This window comes from Grus americana, chromosome 25 (genome assembly GCF_028858705.1).
Source record: "Grus americana isolate bGruAme1 chromosome 25, bGruAme1.mat, whole genome shotgun sequence".
Taxonomy (NCBI): Eukaryota; Metazoa; Chordata; class Aves; order Gruiformes; family Gruidae; genus Grus; species Grus americana.
The window spans coordinates 5,748,524-5,767,126 of record NC_072876.1 but is presented as its reverse complement, the minus strand read 5'-3'; the positions used below and the strand labels follow the sequence as shown (position 1 = coordinate 5,767,126).

Below are 18,603 nucleotides of genomic sequence, written 5' to 3'. Positions count from 1 at the left end.
CTGGAGATGGGACCCGCGTGGTTTGTAACCCCGGGTTGTGCTTTCAGTGTCCGCGGGAACTTCTGGGGGCCGCTCAGCCGGGAGGGCAGAGCCGGTGCCGGGCAGCAGCGCGCTAAGAGCCTGCAGCTGCTAATTAACGGCACCGCTAATGAATCCCTCCCCCTGCCTTACACCCCCCCCTCCCTGCCAGACCCTGCCTCCCTCCCTGCCTCCTCCCGGGGCGCGCTCGCTCGCTTGCTCGCTCACCCGCCCGGGAGCGCGCAGTGCGGCGGGGCCGCGCCCGGGAGCGCGCAGTGCGGCGCACCGAACCCCGGCTGCGGCGAGCCCGGCGCTGCCGGATCAGGTAGGCGGGGCGGGGGGGGGGGGGGCACCGGGCTGTGGCGGGGGGGTACCGGGCTGCGGGCGGCCCCCGGGGGGATGCTCTGGGGTCGGGCCGGCCGCGGCAGCCCTGGGGCACGGCTGGGGGGGGGGGATTGGCCCCGCAGCTTATCGTGGGTTTGGGACCCCACTGCCTGCGGGGTTCCTCCCCGCCCCCCCCCCCCCCATTTTTCCCTCCCCGGGCCGGAGACGCATGTGGGGGGAGCTGGGTACCGGCATGTGACAGGATTTTTGCTCTTACGTCATGACATCGTGTCTATGCGTGCGATAAAATCCTGATGTGTCAGTCCGGGGGGACGGGGTGCAGGAGGGGAAAGGCAGCCCGGGTACAACCTTTGTGTGCCAGGGCATGTCTCGGTCCCCGAACGCTCCTGGGGAGCAGGGCTTGCTCTGCGGGGAGGCTGCACCCTGCTTCTTCCCTCTCGTGTTCGGGGGTGGACCCGTGTTCTCCCTCTGAAGCATCCTGTGCTGGCAAGGTACATCCCCGGCCTCATCGGCGAGGCCTCTTTGGAAACACCTGGGTTGCGATGCTGCGTTCGATGGAGCCGGGCCTCGCCGGAGAGCAGCGGTTAGTGACTGCCGTGTTTTTAATCTGCATGCTCCGGCTGTGCCTGCAGAGCAGCTCGCTGCTATCGATCAGGCTTCTGGAGGTGGGGAAAGTGCTGAATCATTTGTACTCCCGGCTGTACGGGCGGTTCAGCTGTTCCCGATCTCCGGCAAATGCTCAGAAATGGGCTGCAGAGGCTGAAGGAAACTCTGCTCCGCGTGCGTGGCCGTGTCTGAGGTGGGAGTCCTGGGGGCCTGGAAGAGGTACCGTTTGGCTTGAGCATAGCGTAATATCTTCTTCCGTGGCCTTAGTTGCTCCTTGGAGGATAGGACGCAGGAAAGATGCATGCTTGCATCTCGGTGAGGCCTCTGGGCACGGTACTGCAGGGGTGGGGGGGGTTACGGAGGGATGGAGGGAGGTTTTCCCTAGAAAAACTTGTCCCTTCTAAAAGTGGGGAAAGGCTTACTGCTTGGGTAGGTTTTTCTTTTTCCTTTTGAATACTGTCTTTGAGATTCTTTTTCAAGGTCGGGTCCTTGGAATAGCATGTGGGCTATGGAGTACTTCTGAAAGTCAAACAGGGATGTCTCTGCTTTTTTGGGAGAGGGGCAGTGTAAAAGGGCAGGGGGACGTGTGTATTGCAGGAAAACTGGGATACTGAAAGGCAGACCAGACGCCTGGCTGTTTCAAGATGGATACTGTGGCGCTGTCAGTGTTTCCAGGGTTCTCCTATCAGATGCTGAGGACAAAAGCAAGGATCCAGTGACTTTTATTGAGATGCCAACTCCTTTATTCTTGACCATGTTTTCTATAAAATGCCTACCCTTTGGCAGACAGCTAAATTGATTGTCAGTGTGACTGCTTTGTTTCCAGAAAACTTCTTTGCACGGCCTACCTTGAAAGATAACTGCTCAAATTCAGCATCACATTCTTTCTATTTAACAGCTTTAGGCTGGGCCCTTGCTGACTTTCCTTTTTTTCTTTTTTTTGCATAGCTGTAATGCGAGTACAACATAAATAATGCATGGAGGTCTTCTCAGCTGACGGAGGATGGGCTCGAGTTGTTAAATTTGAAAACGGACTTTGTTTACAGGGGTTGAGACCTGGGGACTGGCTTTGTCTTGCTTGAGCTAAAGCTGAGTGGTAGGGCTGGCTGTCGTAATAACAAAGCTCCAACATCATCTTCAGCGTCTCGCTGGGTGTTACTGCAGGCCGCAGTGTTTCCCAAGTTGTGTTGCTTTAGCTGTGGCTAGGGATCTGATTTAAACTAAGTCAGTCAATCCAATCATCTCTTCTCCCAGCTAATGATTAAATGGAAGATATCCCAAGCTCTCAAATGGTATTAATTCATAATGAATTATTTGCCTAGCTGTGATCTAATTGTCTTCGTCTTCATGGGTCCTGTGTATAAAATCGATGCTGCTGCTGGCAGAGCGCCACCGCAAAGGCTTCTGCAGTGCACAAGCAAAGATGGTCAAATATATAAATAATAATAATAACAAGAAATGAGGCCTTATACTTCATATGTGTTGCTGGCAGCTGTCCGAGGCACTGCGAGGAGGCTACTCGCACGAGGCTCTTGTGTGTAGGTCTTAGCGTGGTTGCATCCCACTGAACGTCATTGCTCGTGGGTGAGCTGCCAGGTGAGTGGGGAAGGTGCTGAGATCAGGTGTGAACAGTAACGTGTCAATATTGTGTGTGTGGGGGGGACTGAGTGGGAACAGAACTGAGAAGCTGTGAACGCAGACCCAGGCAGCTGTTGGCATTGCCTGTGATCACGAGGGAAGGAAGAATGGACGTGGACAGGAGGCAAAAGGACCTTTGCTGGTGCTTGGTTTGGGCTGATGGGAAAGGGTAGATAGTTGGCTTTTTAAGTGGTTTAACTTTCCATTGAAATGACTTTTACTTCGATGCTCTGTTTCAGGCCTGGTTGGGTGACCTGGTGTCCTTGGGAGAAGCCTTGCTGGGTGAATTATTCATACGTACCAAATACCTTGCCAGACTTGAATCCTATATCCATTCCTGTCATGTCTGTAACCCCGCTTGGCAGAAATGTAGTTATGGGGCATCTCTAACAAAATACTGTCTGGATAGATGTCGGTGTTTCTAGAAATGGAGCCTACCTGGGTAGAGGGAAGGTTTGTACGGGTTATTCAGAGCTTGAGTGTGTCGGCTCCACCTTGTTCTTGGTGTGCTCTGGTAAGGAGGAGCCCACAAGTAAAAGGTTTGTGCTTGAGCTTGTTGGAGAAATCTGGGGAAATTAAATAGCCAGATTCCCAGGATGGTTCTGCGTTTCTGATGTTATCTGTGAGCCTTCAGCTGGAGTTGTTGAATTACTTCCTTCTCCAGCCAGAAGCAGTGTGTGTTGACTTTTATGGGGTTTTAATTTAGTTGTCTGTGCAGCATCGGGCTCTCAAATCTCATCAGCACTTAACTTTATATGCAGATAAACCTGAATGGCAAGGCAGAGCTCCTTCATTCGTATTGTTACAGGACTTCAGGGAGCTGAGAAATCCCCTGGTTTCCGCACAGTTGCAAAGCTCTGCTTGTTTGGGTGAAATGAGAATGCAGCTGAATTGTGAGGATTTAAATCCATTACAGTTGTTGACATTGAATATCTTTAAGTCATGTATAGAAAATCAGTTTTTACTTGAATTTGAATAAAAGTAAAGCCTGGGAGGAGACTTTCAAAATCCAAGAACGGAACTTAAACTCTGGTACTTCCCCTTTGAATCTTTATTGTTCCTTGGGTTTCATTGGCCCTTATCAAAATATTCCCTTGTATCTTAAAACCGAGCAGGCAGCTCAAACCAAGGATTGTATTCAGTTACAGTTTTTGAAAGGCTCTAGCAAATCTTGTCAGAGAGGTCTAGCTTGTCTCCCTGCCCTGTGGGTAACTCCTTTCAAAAATAATTTTCTTTATTTTAAATGTTGTTGGGTGACTTCTGCTCTGTCTGTCTTTTTTCTGTTTTTTTTTTTTTTTTCCCTGCTGAAGGAGGTTATACCTTCATTCTTTTACCTTTGCTTTCCAGGATAATTGTTGCATAATTTTAGAGATCCAGCTCAGAATGAACTTGCTTGAAGTTGTTGTTATGCTAAATAATTCCCCTCCTTTTTTTTTTTTTTTTTAATCCAGATCTGAAAGAAACCATGCTGTGTTATTATGGATTAAAATAGAGGAGGATTTAGACCTCAACCCTGCTTATAGGGATCACCATTCCTAGTTAATGAGATAGGAGGAGAAGGATTAAGAACTGAACAAATAGAAACGGTTTTGCGTGGCTAAACCAGGTGGAGGTTCCCCGGGACGCTATGCAGGGACAAGTCTTTGCCTTGCCTCTTTAGCTCCCCTCCGTTCAGAGTCCTTTGGATCTCATCCCATCCTCTTGCTGCCGGTGATAAGCGAGTCCTATTATTCTCACTGTAGGAATGCAGCTTAGAGAGAAGAGCCCAAGGGCACAGGAGAGCAAAGCATCCTGCCCAGGCTGCAGGCAGAGCGGGACAAAAGACAGGATACAGGCCTTGGCAACAGGGAATGGAGGCTTTGCTGCAAAAAGCAGCATCTGGAAATCCTTTGCTAGCATCACTTTGCCTCTGCTATTCATTAAGTGTAAACTCAGGGATGCTGACTTCTGAGGCTGCCAGAGAAGCATCAGCACTGGAAAGAGGGTGCTTTGTATAGTCAAGGTTCAATCTAGTATGGTACTGAGCACCTTCCAGTGACTCCAGTGGAATCTGAAAGGGTTTGACAACTTCATATGTGAAGGCCTGTGCAGTCCAGGGTGGACCCACCTCCTGCCATGCCCTGCTCCAACAGGCACTGCTGTTCCTTGTCACAGGTAACAAATAATCTCATGTTCAAAGCATGACATAGGTATAGCTGATAAATACTAGCACAGGCTGTCCTAGATGCTGCTTTCCCACCGTTGGAAGCAATTGTTCATCCTTACAGATGGCTAGTTAAAGGGAGCATAACCCAGTGCAAGGTGAACCTGGAGGTTCATTTGAATTCCTGGCAGTTTTTCTCCTGCTTTATGCCTCCTTGACAGTAGATTTTGCTAGCTTCCAGCATGGGGACTGATGGGTTCCTACAGACCTTCTAAGTCACAGCAAGCATGATACTGTCTCACTGTCAGCCTGCATACTACATTCCTCCTGAAATGCCCTGGCACAGATGGGCAGGCCTGGTAAATGCAGTGTGAGCTGTGAGGTGGTTAGGACTCTCCTTGAATCTGCAGAAAAAGTATTTAAATCACATTTCTGCTATGAAATGTTTACTTTTTCTAGTGATCCTGGTAACCTCAAGAAGCTCCAAGTTAAAAGAAAATGTAGGGCCTTTAAAATTGAGGAGACCACCTAAGGCACTGGCTTATTTATGTTTTTTATCTGTATTAAGTAGTTCCTCTCTGAGGAGGAAAAGTGGCCTTTGAGTTCTGGGGGTTACTCGGAGAGCAGCGCTCTTGAACAAGCATTCAGGCTCTCCATTTAATTTGCTTATTATCCTGCATATGTTGGGTGCACAAGTAGGATGTACACTCCCTGCTTTTTTTTTTTTTTTAACTTTTTTAATTCCATGCAAGACTCAGGGACATAGTTCAGTGGTGGACTTGGCAGCGTTAGCTTTACTTGATGACACTAATGGTCTTTTCCAACCTAAACGATTCTATGTCTCTCTGTATATTTACGCTGAAGATGCACACAAAAGCATAGATGATGGTGTGAGCCTGAGAGGGTAGTATCCCATCCCCAAATTTCAACAAGATGCTTAGGGAACGATTTACTTGGAGTTAGCAAGGAAGGATGAAAATGGCCACGGGGCGGGGAACTCGAAGGAAACGAGTGTCCGTGGGTGGGAGCGGAGCGGGCCCGGCCGCTCTCCAGGGTGCTGAACCCCCGCCCCGGGGATGGGGGGGCTCTCCGGAGCCTCCGCGTTCATCCCTGCGCCGCTCCTTCTGTCCTTGGTAAGGAGAAGGGATAACAGGCGTAGGTTGAAACAAGAGGATGCAAGGGGGGGGAAAAATCCTCCCCACACACGCTCCAAGCAGTAGCATAGGTTACCCGGAGAGGCTGGGTGGTCTCCACCCTTGTCAAATGGATGTTTTAAAGACCCATCTGGATCAAGCTCTGAACAGCCTGGTCTGACCTTATAGCTGATCCTGCTTTCAGCTGATGGTTGGACTAGGTGACCTGCTGTGGTCCCTTCCAGACAGAATTGTTTCGTGATGCTGTTACTTTAAGGGTTTTCACCACCAGGAAGCAAAACAACGTGCTTCCTCTTTGCATCACTTTGAGAACCTTTTCTCATGTACAAAGATTGACTGCCCATCCTCATATTGCTGTGAAGAAGCTTTTATGGGATATTCACAGCAGCTTTTATTGGATATTCACACAACCTGGAGGCAGGAGGGAGGGAAAGAAATTACAGCATTTCCTTCTCACCCAACAAACTGAAAAGGTGAAGACCAGCCCTGACTCTTGACTTAGTCCTGGAAGCTTTACACAGAGTCTACTCAGTTAATGAGGAGCTGCCTGTGCTCTAGCGTGAGAGTGGTGGTAAATGTCACTCTTCCTCAAGCAATTTAGATGATTAGTACTTGGAGCCAGCCTGCATCTAGTTCCACAGGCTCTTAACAGTTCCACAGTAGGGTATGGTACCACCAGCCGCCTCACATTTAATTACACAGCCCTGTTTGTGATAGCTGGGAGAGTTACTAATATGCCTGACAGCACAGCATGGCTCTGCAGTTGATAAAGACACATCTGTATGCTGAGCTGTACCCTTATTGAGTTAAGGACATAGAAAAAGCTCTCTTTCTTGCTGTCACTTAAATAGTGTCAGGATTCGTGAAATCTTGCTTTCAGATTCCTACCAGACCCAGCAACAAAGACTGCTTGTTGCAAGCTCATTGGCTTCTGTTTGAATCCCTGTGACGTGCTCACAGATGTGTGCAGGCAAGTGGGAGGGAGTGGGGAGTGAGAGAACCGAGGCTTTGTAGCCATGCACATGTGACAGCATGCATGGGACCCCTGAAGCTCCTCTCGGGCCAGCCCTCCTTTCATGCTACATCTGGCATGCCCCAGACCATGTTTTGGCACTGTCATTTTGAGCAGTCTGTCTGTAATTGAATTGCAAGTCTTGCTGCACGTCTGGGGAATTAAATCTTGGCTTATTTTTGCTTCTTCCATTGCAAATTCAAAAGAGTGTGGCTAGGTAGGATTTGATGCCCTCTGTAGTGAAGCTATGTATGTGAGCGTGCACTGAGAATAACCTCTTGAAAACCATATCAAATCAACTTACTTAATAAATTGATAATCCTATTTCCTTCTTCCACTATATCTGGTAAATTTGGATTCCTATGTAAAATGTCTTAAGACTGAACTAGCTGTCGAAACTAAGTGCTCCCTCCGTTATGCCCAGAAAAGCTGAAGTTAGGGTTAATTCATACATATATTAGTTTACACAAAATACATGGGCTGCACTTATTAGAAGACAAATACGTATACAGTAAAAGTGTCCTTCAAAATATTGTGTTGCATATCACAGCCTGACTTCTCTTATTGATAGCTCTGGTATCCAGATGCCAAGGCCCACAGGGTTTTATTCTCCAGCAATATCAGCAGCTGGGTACCCGGCTATGTATTTTTGGTTGACCTCGTCTGAATTCTCCTGGCCACGGTGACAGCTGTGAGGCTAATCTGGCCTGAGCCCAGTATAGCAGGCTTCTCTCTAACGTTGTATTTCCTGAACTCCGTCTTCCTTGTCTGCCTTGCCACTCTAACCTTCCCCTCCAAATAGACCAACCTTTCTAGAGAGCCTTGGTTTTGGAATGGAGGTGGGACTGGTTCCTGTGTGAAATGATCTGGGGAGCTCTAAATGTTCCTGGCAGGCTTTTTACCCAGGAGATCGCTGTGTTTGCTCAGCCGTGATGCTGCTTCTTTCCCCCTAAATTGCCTTGCAAGACAGAGAAATGTGAATTATGTTTATGTCCATGAAATGGCCCTGGTCCATGACGCACGCTAATATGTTTAAAAGACAACTTTATCACAATTAAGAGAGTTAGGGACTTGTATAAGAATACATACATCTCTGATTGCAGAGCTTGGGTGGAGTGCTGCAGAAACGGGTTAGTTAAATTCAGTGGGGTGACTGGGATTGTCACTTCTGGGGAAGGACGGCACTTTCCTGGAACTACATAAATGGGAAATGAATGCAGTGAGACTCGGCTCTCTCCTTGGCATCCAGTTGTTCCCAAGCACTTCTTATCTTGGGAATTCACTTGCTGCTCTAGATGCTTCCCAAAGAGCAGGTTTATAATGGCAGTTATATAATATGGTCCTTTTGTGGAAACCAAACTCGCTGTAACCATGTGAGGTAGGGTTGAGGCGGGGGAAGGACAGGAGCTCTTGGTTGAAGGGACTAGTCAAAGCAGGAGAGCCTAAGAATGAAGTTTAAATAAGTGTATTGCCTCTTAGACGGAGCAAACATGTAATTAACAATAAGATAACAGGGTGGCTCTACAAGGCAGCTAATTGCATTTTTCAAATGTCAGCTTGTCAGCTCTTATTTAGTCTTCGTTCAATCTGGGCTTTGCCAGAGCAGTGTCTGGTTTTAAATGGCATTTCCCTCTCCCGGCACCATGGAAGGATCTTCTCCTTCCTTGTCCTCAGAAATCTCTGCTAGCCCAGTTCCTGATTTTTTTCACCTTGGATGTGGTCTCACTTGCTAGAATGTGATATTAGTCCTCTGGGTTACGTTAAAAATAATAATAAAAAAAGTCTTTCCAGGGGTAGAAAAAAAAAAACCAGCAGAAACAACAGGAGACTGTCCTGCAGATTGCAAGGGCTTGCAGTGCGTCAGCTGGCTGAGAAAATCTCGCAGCCACTTTCCCTTTGCTGCAAGTGATGATACAATCACGCTGCGAGATGTCTGTGTAGCTGCCCTAGTTGGCCACCGGGATCCAGATGTGATCAACGGAGGTGGCTCCATAAGGACTGCTGTTACGTGCGCTTTATGATGTAGGCTTCTGTTTGCTGATGTCAAGGGGAGAGCTGGCAATGTGTGGACAACTGAAGATCCCTTCGATGGGAGGAAAATCGTGTCACGCTTGCAACTTGCTGACTCTGCTGCTGGTAGTTGGCTGGAAAGTTCTGCTAGTCCTCTGAGTAACAGCACGTGCTTTTATAACCACGTTCGTTTAAGGTAAAAGAAGCGTTATGACGTATGACCCCGCAGTAAAGGGATGTTTCCTAGGAACGACAGCCCTCTTTTTCTTTTAAGCTCTTTTCTTTTCCTGAAGTTGCCACTTAAGTGATGCTCCCTGAGCTGAGGAGGTGGAGCGGGACTCCTGGCCTCGTGCTGACATCCTAAGGCATGGGTGCTGCTCTGATAGCACAGGCTTTGCGCCGTATCCATTCCTAGGCCAGCGTGGTGAGAAAAGAACTGCAGGTGTCTTTTCCTTAGTTACTTTGGCTTGGCAGTCAGGATTTAAAAAAAAGAAGAAAGTGGTCTCTTTGTCGCAAGCTGCTTTGTGCAGTTCTGAAAACTGAAATCTCGGGTCGGTTGATGCTGCGTGAGTGCTGCTGCGAGCGGCTGCTCCTTCCTGCAGGTCCCTCCAGCGCTGGAGGTGCCTTCCCAAAAGTGGGATGAGCCTGCGCACCGGCATTCCTGCTGCAGGCACCCCGAGCACAATGGGGTGGGCTGGTGGGGCACAGGGGGGTGGGTAACGGGGGCCTCCCCTCTGCACAGTGGCCCTTGCCTGTGCTCAGGTTGCTAGTTCGGGATGATGAAGTATTTTGAGCTACTTTGTTGGAGTCTTGGCCTGGACCAGGATTGAACCAGCCAGGCAGGGACCCTTTGGGGAGAACCTCCTCCCGCAGAATGAGCGGATGAGGAGAAACTCCGAGGGTCCCTGTAAGTTTTTGGTCTGTGGGTGCAGGATGTCCCTCTGGGTGCGAGGGTACGTTGGCAGCCGAAACTCAGCCGCTGTGGAGAAGGCTGCTGCGTAACTGCAGGCAGGAGCTGGGAGCAGAGCACAGGGACATCCCAGCTCCGCAATCCCTCCCAGGGAGGACAAGGAGCCACCTCCCCGTCCCCTCCACGGCCTCCCCACACCGGTGAGCTCGCTTCGCTGCGTTTCTGGCTTCCATGGGTGGAAGCGCTGTAGGAAGCGGCGCAGCAGGTTGCTGTCGTGGGAGGGTGTTTGACCTGCGCTGAGCAGCACGGCCGTGTCACGGGCAGAGATTGGCATCGCCCTCCTGCGCCAAGCAGACAGCACGTACGCCGTGTCGGCGTCCTGTAGCAGCACAGAGCAAGCAGCAGCGCGTCACTTCTACTCAGCGTAGCCGGGGACGGTGCCCTCGCAGCTGACCAGCGAGTAACGGCAGCGCCCGCCTTAGTCTGGGATAAGTAGGGAAATGGCACTAACGAACTCTTCAGTGTCTAATCCTTGACATGCTCAGGCAGGGGTGGTGTGACTCGACTTAAGGATGGCTTTGGACTGCCTGCGGTGGCAGAGAGCATCTGTGGAGCTTAAGGCTTGGAGGCTGGAAGTGCTTTGCATTAATGTGTGTAGTAGCGCTCGTCCCGGACCAGCCATCCCCAGCGCTGCCCTCCCTGCCCCGCAGCTGGCTGTGGGTGTACGAGGGCTGGTTCCAGACACAGCCCGGCCGAGGGACGAGATGGATCGAGCGGCAAAACTTTCAGTTCTTCTTAATCCCTGAAAACCAGACCTCCTCTGCGCACTGCTCCCCGCTTTACTGCAGTGACAAACTCTCGGAGCAGCCCTGCTCCGCACGACGCAGGAGGGAGGGGGGTTGCTTATAAAGCACAAGTCCCAGCTCCGTGCTCCGACCTCCAGGAGAGACTCGGCTGGCCTCTGGTGCGCTGGAAACCCTCGTAGCTGCTGGCCCTGAGCGCGGTGGCTGGGGTCACCAGGTATTTGTGCCCCTTCCCAACCTCCCAGCCATCCCTGGCAGCAATGCCCCGTGAGACCCGACATCTCCGGCTCGGTGTAGGGGAGGATTTTGCCTTCAGGAGTCCTGCTGATGGAGCAGCCCTGTGCAGAGTGATGGGGTTGTATGCTGAGAGCGCTAAGCCAACCGCGGGCACCTGGTTTAACCTTCTTGTGATCACAGTCTTGAAGACAAAACAACTGAAAAGAGAATTTTTGAAAGTTTTTGCTTTTGCTACATTTCAAGGCTCAGTTCCATCCTCTGTTATTGCAAGATTGTTCCCTAAAACGCAGCCAAAAGGTTACAGAAAATATTCTGTAGGGCAAAAATCCTTATTCTAATCCCAGCTCTGCTACCAGGAGGCTGTGACCCTGAACCAGTCATTTAGATACCCTGCCTCAGTTTCCCCATAGGTGGGCAAGGAGTATTACCTGTGTCACAGGGACTGGTATGTATTTTCTTTTCATGTCAAGAAACACTGAGGCCCTGGGTGAGCACTAAATATTCGTTCTGTGGGCTGTTGAACGCATTACATCACTGCCTTTGCCTGGTTCAAGTCAACATATGTCCATCAATTTGCCATAAATCCTGGTTCTCAATCAGAAGGAGCTCTTGCAAAATACGATAGTGCAGGCAAGCAGCAGGGATGCAGTGTGTGCTCAGCCATGGAAGTTACATGCCAGAAAGCAAAAAAATGCTTCTCTACAATGGAAACGCAGTTTCTGCCTGATGCTGCCTATTGTCCGGTAAAAAGAGGTTTGTTGAGCCGCGCTGGCGATGCTCCTGGTATTGATTCTGAGCAGATGCTGAGACGTGGGGAGGCAGATGGAGCCCTGCAGCGCAATTACCTCCCGCGACGGGGTGGGCAGCGTTGGCCGGATGCCACGTGGGGTTGGTGCGATGGTTCGGGTTCAGCCCCGGGCTGCAGCGAGCCCTTCCCTTCGAGCCTGCGGTGGGAGAGGCTGCGGAGGGGGACGTGCCTTGGAGATAAACACAGTCCTGGTCTCGGGCAAGTGAATCTGACACCTGACTAAAAATCCTAATTGTGCTGGTGCCGAGGGACCCCGCGCCGCTCAGAGCGATGTGTGCCACCGTCTTGCTATTTCTGAATCGCAATCTGTGACAAATCCATAGTCGTCTTCAGCATGGGGCTCTGGAGGGTGAAAGAAAGGCTTTTGGAGTGGGGTTGCCATCAGCATGTGATGGTGGCTAATTATAGCCCCGTGCCGGCAGCCGTGGCTCCCATGGAGGGAGGGAGCAGCAGGGATCAGCGCTGCTGGATGGAGCGGCATGGACCTGAGTCCTGGTACGACAGTGTGGGCTTCATCCTGCTGCTCTGACCACATCCTTGGCACCTCTGAGCTCATCTGGGCTGTGGCCAGTGGCCAAAACCCTCTTCTTGGGTGCCTTTTGGGTGCAAAGGACCAAGAGGGTCCTGCCCTGTGGCTGAGGATCTGGATGGGAGCTGGGGCGGGGGGGGAGAATGTGATCAGAGGTTTTGGGGTGACAAGTTTCTAAGCTAGAAAAGATCATTGAAATGAGAATATAGTTACAGCTGGGATTCCGGTAGCAGAGGAGCAATGTTTCAAGAGCAAGTTAAAGACGCACTAAACTGTTAATTGGGACTTCTGGAGGGTTTTTAGAATACAGCCTCCAGTGTTAATCAGGCAGATAAAAGGCATCTTCCTCCTGGAGAGGAGCTGAGGCAGGAGAGGAGGTGGTTTGCCTCTAGACACAGGTAAGATGGGAATTCCTGGATTTCACGCTATAGTCCTGCCCCTTCCTCAGACTTATCACTGAGTTACGGCAGTCTGTGAGCTTGCAAGAGGAAGAGAAGTGATCCTGCATGACAGCAACACGTCCTGCTGTCTGCATGGACAACAGCTTGTCTGAAGTCCTGGCTGCCCCCGTGAAGAGGGGCAGCAAACAGGACAGCAATACCTAGAAACCGCACCGAGTGAAAATACTAGAAGAAACCAACTGCTTTTCCTCAGCAGTTTCCTTCGGGACAAAGGCAGAAGAGGAATACGGTCAGTTTATTCTGGCCAGAAACTTTGCAGGATTGGCAAACTCATTCTGTGTGACGGTGCAGGAGGTTTGCAGAGCTAATCAGGCAGACGGCAGCGCTACGTTCACTCTTGCACGCTGCCATTTCCAGGAACAAGAAGTGCATCTCGTTTACTAAATAGCTTTATGCTAAGTTAGAGTTGTTTCCTAGCTGCTGCCCCGGGCACGTCTAGTCCCTGATAAAGCACCAAGCCTGGGGTGCAAAAGGAGCCCAGGATTTTCCCTGCCATCACCGCTGACTTGTGGGTCCGTCCCCCCCCGAAAGCACTCGTGCCCTCCCCAGCAGCTCGTTATCCCTGAAACGTGACCAGTTCCAAAAGCCTCTTTGGCCTTCTCGGGGGGAAAGAACCACCAGGTCCAGTGGACTTCTCTTGCTCAGCGTAAGCCTGTAAGCAATCACGGGGGTTTCAAGGGTCCTGAAAAGAGAACGTGGCCCCTCTTCCCCGGGGAGCCTTTATTCATCCTCACTATTCCCTGTCTCCCAAGTCTGCAGCTTGTGCTGTCCCCAACTTGAAGCAATAGAGATATTGGACTGAGTTAATCCCCAGTGGCTTCATTCATCTTCGAGCAGGGATGAATTTTTGCTGGCAACCAGCTCTGCTTCGGACCACCTGCCGCTGCTTTCTGTGGCACGACTGAGGCCATCGCCTCCTGCCAGGCTTTGCATCTCTTCCTCCGCACCTCTGTAACGCGCTGTCTGGCCTGTCCATCACTAAGCAGACAGCATCCACTACGATGGGAAATTTTTCAGACTGCAGTGCTGGCAGTGTCCTGCTGCTGTCTGGAGTCGTGCGGAGAGCAGATTTCTCAGGCTGCTTTTGTACCGTGAGGATGATGGTGCTAATGCGCGCCGTGCATCAGTTTGTCTCCTGGGAGTACGCTGTGTTGTAAAGGTCAGGATCGAGGATTATCAGCAAAGGTTTGGTGCTCGCTCTCTGGGGTCGGGGTAACGTCCTGGGGCATCGCTAGGAGATGCCACGTGGATACTGCAGCCTCGGGCAGTCGCAGCCCTGTAGAGAGACGCAGACGGAGCCAAACCCACTCTGCTCCTGCGCGGGGAAATTAAGATGCCGTGTCCTCACCAGGCTGGGCACAATGGCAAGACCAGACGTAGCAATTCGGGGCACCTGGCAAGATTTCTGGGTGCTGTTAAGTCTGACATGCTTGCAGGAGGACCAGCTCTGCAATGAGAAGCCCTTCAGGTAGTGTGAGATGTGGAGGGTCTGGGGCGAGCGGCACGGCCGGCAGCGGGGAACGTGCCGTCGTAGCCAGCCTCTTGCAGCAGCTGCGGAGCCACCCGAGCGGCCGCTCGGCACGGGGGGGGACCGATGCTGGGTTCCACAGCTCTGGTCACCGTTTCTCAAGCACCACGTTTAGTCTCTCCGGTATCGTGATGGTTCAGCTGAGGATCTGCATTAGGCAGTCTTTGCAGATTAAAAGTAATTCAGTTTTTAAACTCGCATCTTACTTATATCTCTTTAATGTTTATTCTTCAAGAGGCTGGATCATGTTTTAATTTCACCAGATAGCTGGAAGGCATTGCCTGAATGCAGAGGAAACCAGAAGTAATTAATCAATTGGTAGGAATGTGGCTTATGGTTTCAAATCCCAAGGCTTGGTCCTGCTCTCATTGTCCCATGGCATTGGACTCCTTATCCTTCTCCCTTCCAGCCCCACTCTAATTTCCCAGTGGTTTGAAATCTGTTTGGGCTTGCTGGCTCGCCCGTTGGGCAATAATCCGGATCAGCAAGGCTGACTCTTTAATTATCTCGGCAGCTACTCTGAGTTAATGAGAAATACAGACAGCAGAGTCAAACTGAAATCGGGTTGTGGTGGTTACAATGCCCTTTCGTGGGGGGAGAAAGGATTTGGGGGGGGGTTTATGGAGACTGAGGTGCATTGTGCTTGTGATTAAATTAGCTGTCATAAATAACCTTCTGATCAGTAGTTTGAGGCTTAAAGTTATTAGCACGGTAATTGCTACAAAAGGGTACGTTTTTCAGCACTGTTGCGGGGAATTGTGTGCTCTCGGTGGTGGAGATAAGAACGTACCCCTCGGCATACAACAACCAGTGAGCGTTAATAGCGAACGCCTGGCAGACAGGAGCCAGAGGCGAGGGAGATGTTGCTGCGTTTGCTCCGAAATATCAGGTTCTGGGTACATCTGAGCTGGGAGGAAGGTGCGTCCTTGGAGAGCACCTTGGGAAGCAAGAGGGTTGAAGTGCTTGCTCAAAAAGGTGTTACCCGAACTGTCCCCAGGGCTTAGACCCCTCTGCACCGAAGCATCTCCTCCCTGGAGGGCAGCCAGGACCACAAAGACTTCTCTGCTCGCACCCGTTTAATCAGGAAAATGGCAATAGCATTTTAATAAGATGGTAATGAAGTTGTGGATCAGATTGGTTCGATTCCTCATTTGAAGCTACAAAGAGGAGCTTTGTTTTTTCCTTGGGTTTATCACTCCTGTTCTTGCCTGATTAGTCATAATCTTCTGCTGTCCTTCACTGGGAAACTCCCTCCTGTATTCTCTGCAAAAGTCTATCCTTAAGTTTGTGTATGATCCTCCAGAGAAACCAGGCCACCTATATTTCATTTAGTGACTTCAAACAATTAACCTAACAAAGGTTCCTCTCTCCTCTCCTTCCCCCATCTGTTTCCTAATTACCAGTGGAACTGGGATACCTATGCAGACTGTGCCCATTTTTTAATTAAATCACCTCTCTTCCATGTTTTGTGGTTGGCTCTTTAAAAGCCGTGTCTTGCTACTGGGAAAATAGTAAAGCACAGGATGTACCACAAGGGTGAGTGAGCCTGAAAAGGGTCTGAGATTCAGATTTTGGGGATTTTTTCACATCAGAGCTGGAATGCAGAATCACTTCAGTCCTTCTCGAGGATCAGAAATTGTTGAGTCATCTGGAGGGGAAGGCTGAGTGACCCAGGACCCCGAGGAGGTCTCAGCCCGGAGCAGCTCTGGGATAAGCTGGTTTTGGACCAGGGAAGTGTTTTTGGGAGGAACGGCTCATTCCTATAGCTCTGTTTGGGAAGGAAAAAAATCCCCGTGTCCCTGTGTCCTCGCCCAGGCTGTCCTGCCTGCCCCATCTCGCTTCCTCCCGAGAGCTTTGGGGGTGCCACGGCCCGTGCCGCGCCTGCGAGCTCTCCATTCCTGCAAGCACAGTGCTGTTAAAGGCCCTGGGTGATGATGGGGGGGGCGATGCATCCATACTGGTGTTACTGGGAGGAGGAGGAGGAGTGCCCTGCAATGGGGACTCGGGATCCGTGTGGGAACTAAAACCCACTTGGTGCAGAGTTTGCTGCAGCCTTTGGCTTTGCAGAGCTGCAAACGATCGTGTGCTCTCCGGCCCCAGGATCCTGCCCGCTCTCTGCCTCCCTCCTGCCCGCTCTCTGCCTCCCTCCTGCCCGCTCTCTGCCCTTTTCCTCACCCTCTCTTTTACCCTGCCTTGCCCTCCCCTCTGCTCTGAGTCATCTCGTCTGCACCGTGGGGGACACGACAAGGAAAACCTGTTCACGTCTGACTGCTCAGCCCACGCTGCCGGCGCGTGGGAACGAGCTGAGACGCGTCTGCCTCTTCCCCCGTGCTGGGAGTCACCCCGCTTCGCAGCCGTGCCCGGGTACCACTGCACCCCAGCAGCCACCCTCATGGGGAGGATGCTTCTTTCCCGGCAGCTGCAGTCTGGTTGGCAGAAAAGCATTTAACCGTTAGGGATGCAGTTAATTAATTATACACAGGGCAGGACAGTTCGGGCTCCGCTGAAACCTGCTGGGAGGTAATTATCCTCTCCTTGGCTCTGAATTCCTTCGGTGTGCTGCGATGCTCCAGGAGTTAAACCCGCAGCTGATGCTGCTGGGCGCTGCGTCTCGGGCGTGAGCCTCGCAGGGCTGGGTGCGGGTCCCGCCAGCGGTGCCGGCAATGCAGTAAGTGATTCAGCAGAACGGCTGGAGCCGGGCGGGTTTGGGAGGAGGCAGCTGCTTTGCTCTTTTTGCTTGTGCTCCGCTGCGTTTGAGCCTTGCTCGCGTGTCGTTAGATGGTTGCGGTGGAAGGGGATGGACGGATGCGTCGCGGTCCGGCGGGTGTTAGGTGGGGGGAACGCCACGCGCTCCCAGCACGCAGCAGATTGAGGCAGGACGCCTTGCACCGGGCACAGAGTCTCAAGGACAGTTTGTGTTCGGGAGCGGGAGGGGTTCGCAGGAGGCATTTGGAGCTTGGTTCTGCAGCGTGTTTTGTGCTTTTTGCGTTGCAAGAGCAGGATCTGGGAGTTCAAAGTGAATTTTAATTTTCTTTTTCCGCTCCAGCTGGTAGAAGGGCAAAAAAGCCTGTGATATCCAAAGCGTGTCCTCTCAAATGTGGGCCAGCCTCCTCCTCGGCTTCTCTTGCTTGAACTGGAGGGGTTCAGGCTTCTCAGGCTTCATCTTGTACCTTGCAATAAGTAGCATTCTTAGCAGAGTCTGTGCTTGGTGCTGTGGCTACAGGGCAGAGGGGAAGGGAGCGTTAATTAAATCACTCTCTTGCACTTGCAGAGTCAGTACGTGAGCAATCTGAGAGTCGCCCAAGTGAGCGTGGGAGAAGCTGAGGCTCCCTGCGACTCTCCTCACCCTCCTGCACCTTTATTGCCTCGGTTTCCATAGCTGTAAAATGGAGATGCTGCTGCTGGAGAGGGGGGGAAATTGTGCTGAAACACGGGTGAAATACTCAGAAATCCCTGGCTTAGAAGTGTCCATCTGTGGGCTGGCTCTGGTGTCGGTGAGATCTCCGCTCTGCCTCCTCGGCAGCTTTGCTGCAGGATGTGCGGCTCTGTCTCACCGCCACGGATGCTGCTGCCAGCGGGGCTGGAACAAAAGGAAGCTGATGACAAAACCCCGTCGTACCGGCGGCGCTGGCACCCAGGACACGGGGACAGGCCCTGGCTGGCACTCGGACCCGCTCCCCGCTGGCTCAGGGACTGGCGGGGGACAGAGTGGGTAGTGTCCTGCACCACAGCTCCTGCATTATTCATGAAGGAAAAGCCAGCGAGAGCAGGGAGGGAAGGGAGAAGAAAGTCAGAGTTGTTAATAATGGCTATTGTGCCTTCTCCCCTTCACCACCCGTGGGGATGGGTGGGCTGGAGATAACCCAGCGCCGTGCCAAGGCGAGACACAGGGAGGATGGGGAAAGGGGCTTGGGCAGCAGCCCAGCGATTTCTGGGCTCGTCTCGGGGCAGGTCGGGTCCTTGCCGGGGCTGGGCGATGCTGGCCCAGCTGTGGGGCTCGCAGCTCTGCGAGGGGCTCAGCGCATCCTGCCCGGCACATGGGGACGCTTTGTGTTTGGGGTAGAGGAGATGGAGAACCTTAACCCGAGCTCTGGAGAGGAAACCCCATGTCTTAAATGGGAAAGGCAAAGGTAGGCAGCTCCCTGCCTTTGGAGGAACTTGTGAGGAGGCGGCGGCGCAGGGGATTTTCTGTAAAAGCCTTGGATGTTGAGATGTTTGCAGTAGGATGGGCAGGAAAGTGCTACTGTGTGCTGCTTGAGGGCTGCCACCGTGTCCCGAGAGCCTCCCAAGGGCACGGCGTGGGTCACCTTGGGGGTGAGACCTGCCAGCGGCTCCATCCGTGTCTGTCCTGCTGCTGTGCAGCGTGCCGAGAACGGCCGCCAGCACCCAGACCCCCTCTGC

At 51.8% G+C, this 18,603-nt stretch overlaps 1 protein-coding gene across 31 annotated transcripts in view; it reads left to right on the top strand.

Annotated features, from left to right (window-relative positions):
- The first annotated feature begins 239 nt into the window (after nt 1–239).
- The window catches only part of NFASC (neurofascin), a 97,113-nt gene continuing 78,749 nt past the window's right edge, over nt 240–18,603 (top strand). For 20 of the 31 annotated variants that reach the window (XM_054803995.1, XM_054804017.1, XM_054804008.1 and 17 more), the window contains exon 1: nt 240–343. The gene's annotated coding sequence lies outside the window, so the exon portion shown is untranslated. Of the gene's footprint in view, nt 344–623; nt 947–1,176; nt 1,285–9,025; nt 9,123–16,626; nt 16,723–16,779; nt 16,871–18,603 lie in introns of those variants that run through there. The other 11 variants (XM_054803994.1, XM_054803984.1, XM_054804015.1 and 8 more) reach the window with 9 other exon arrangements.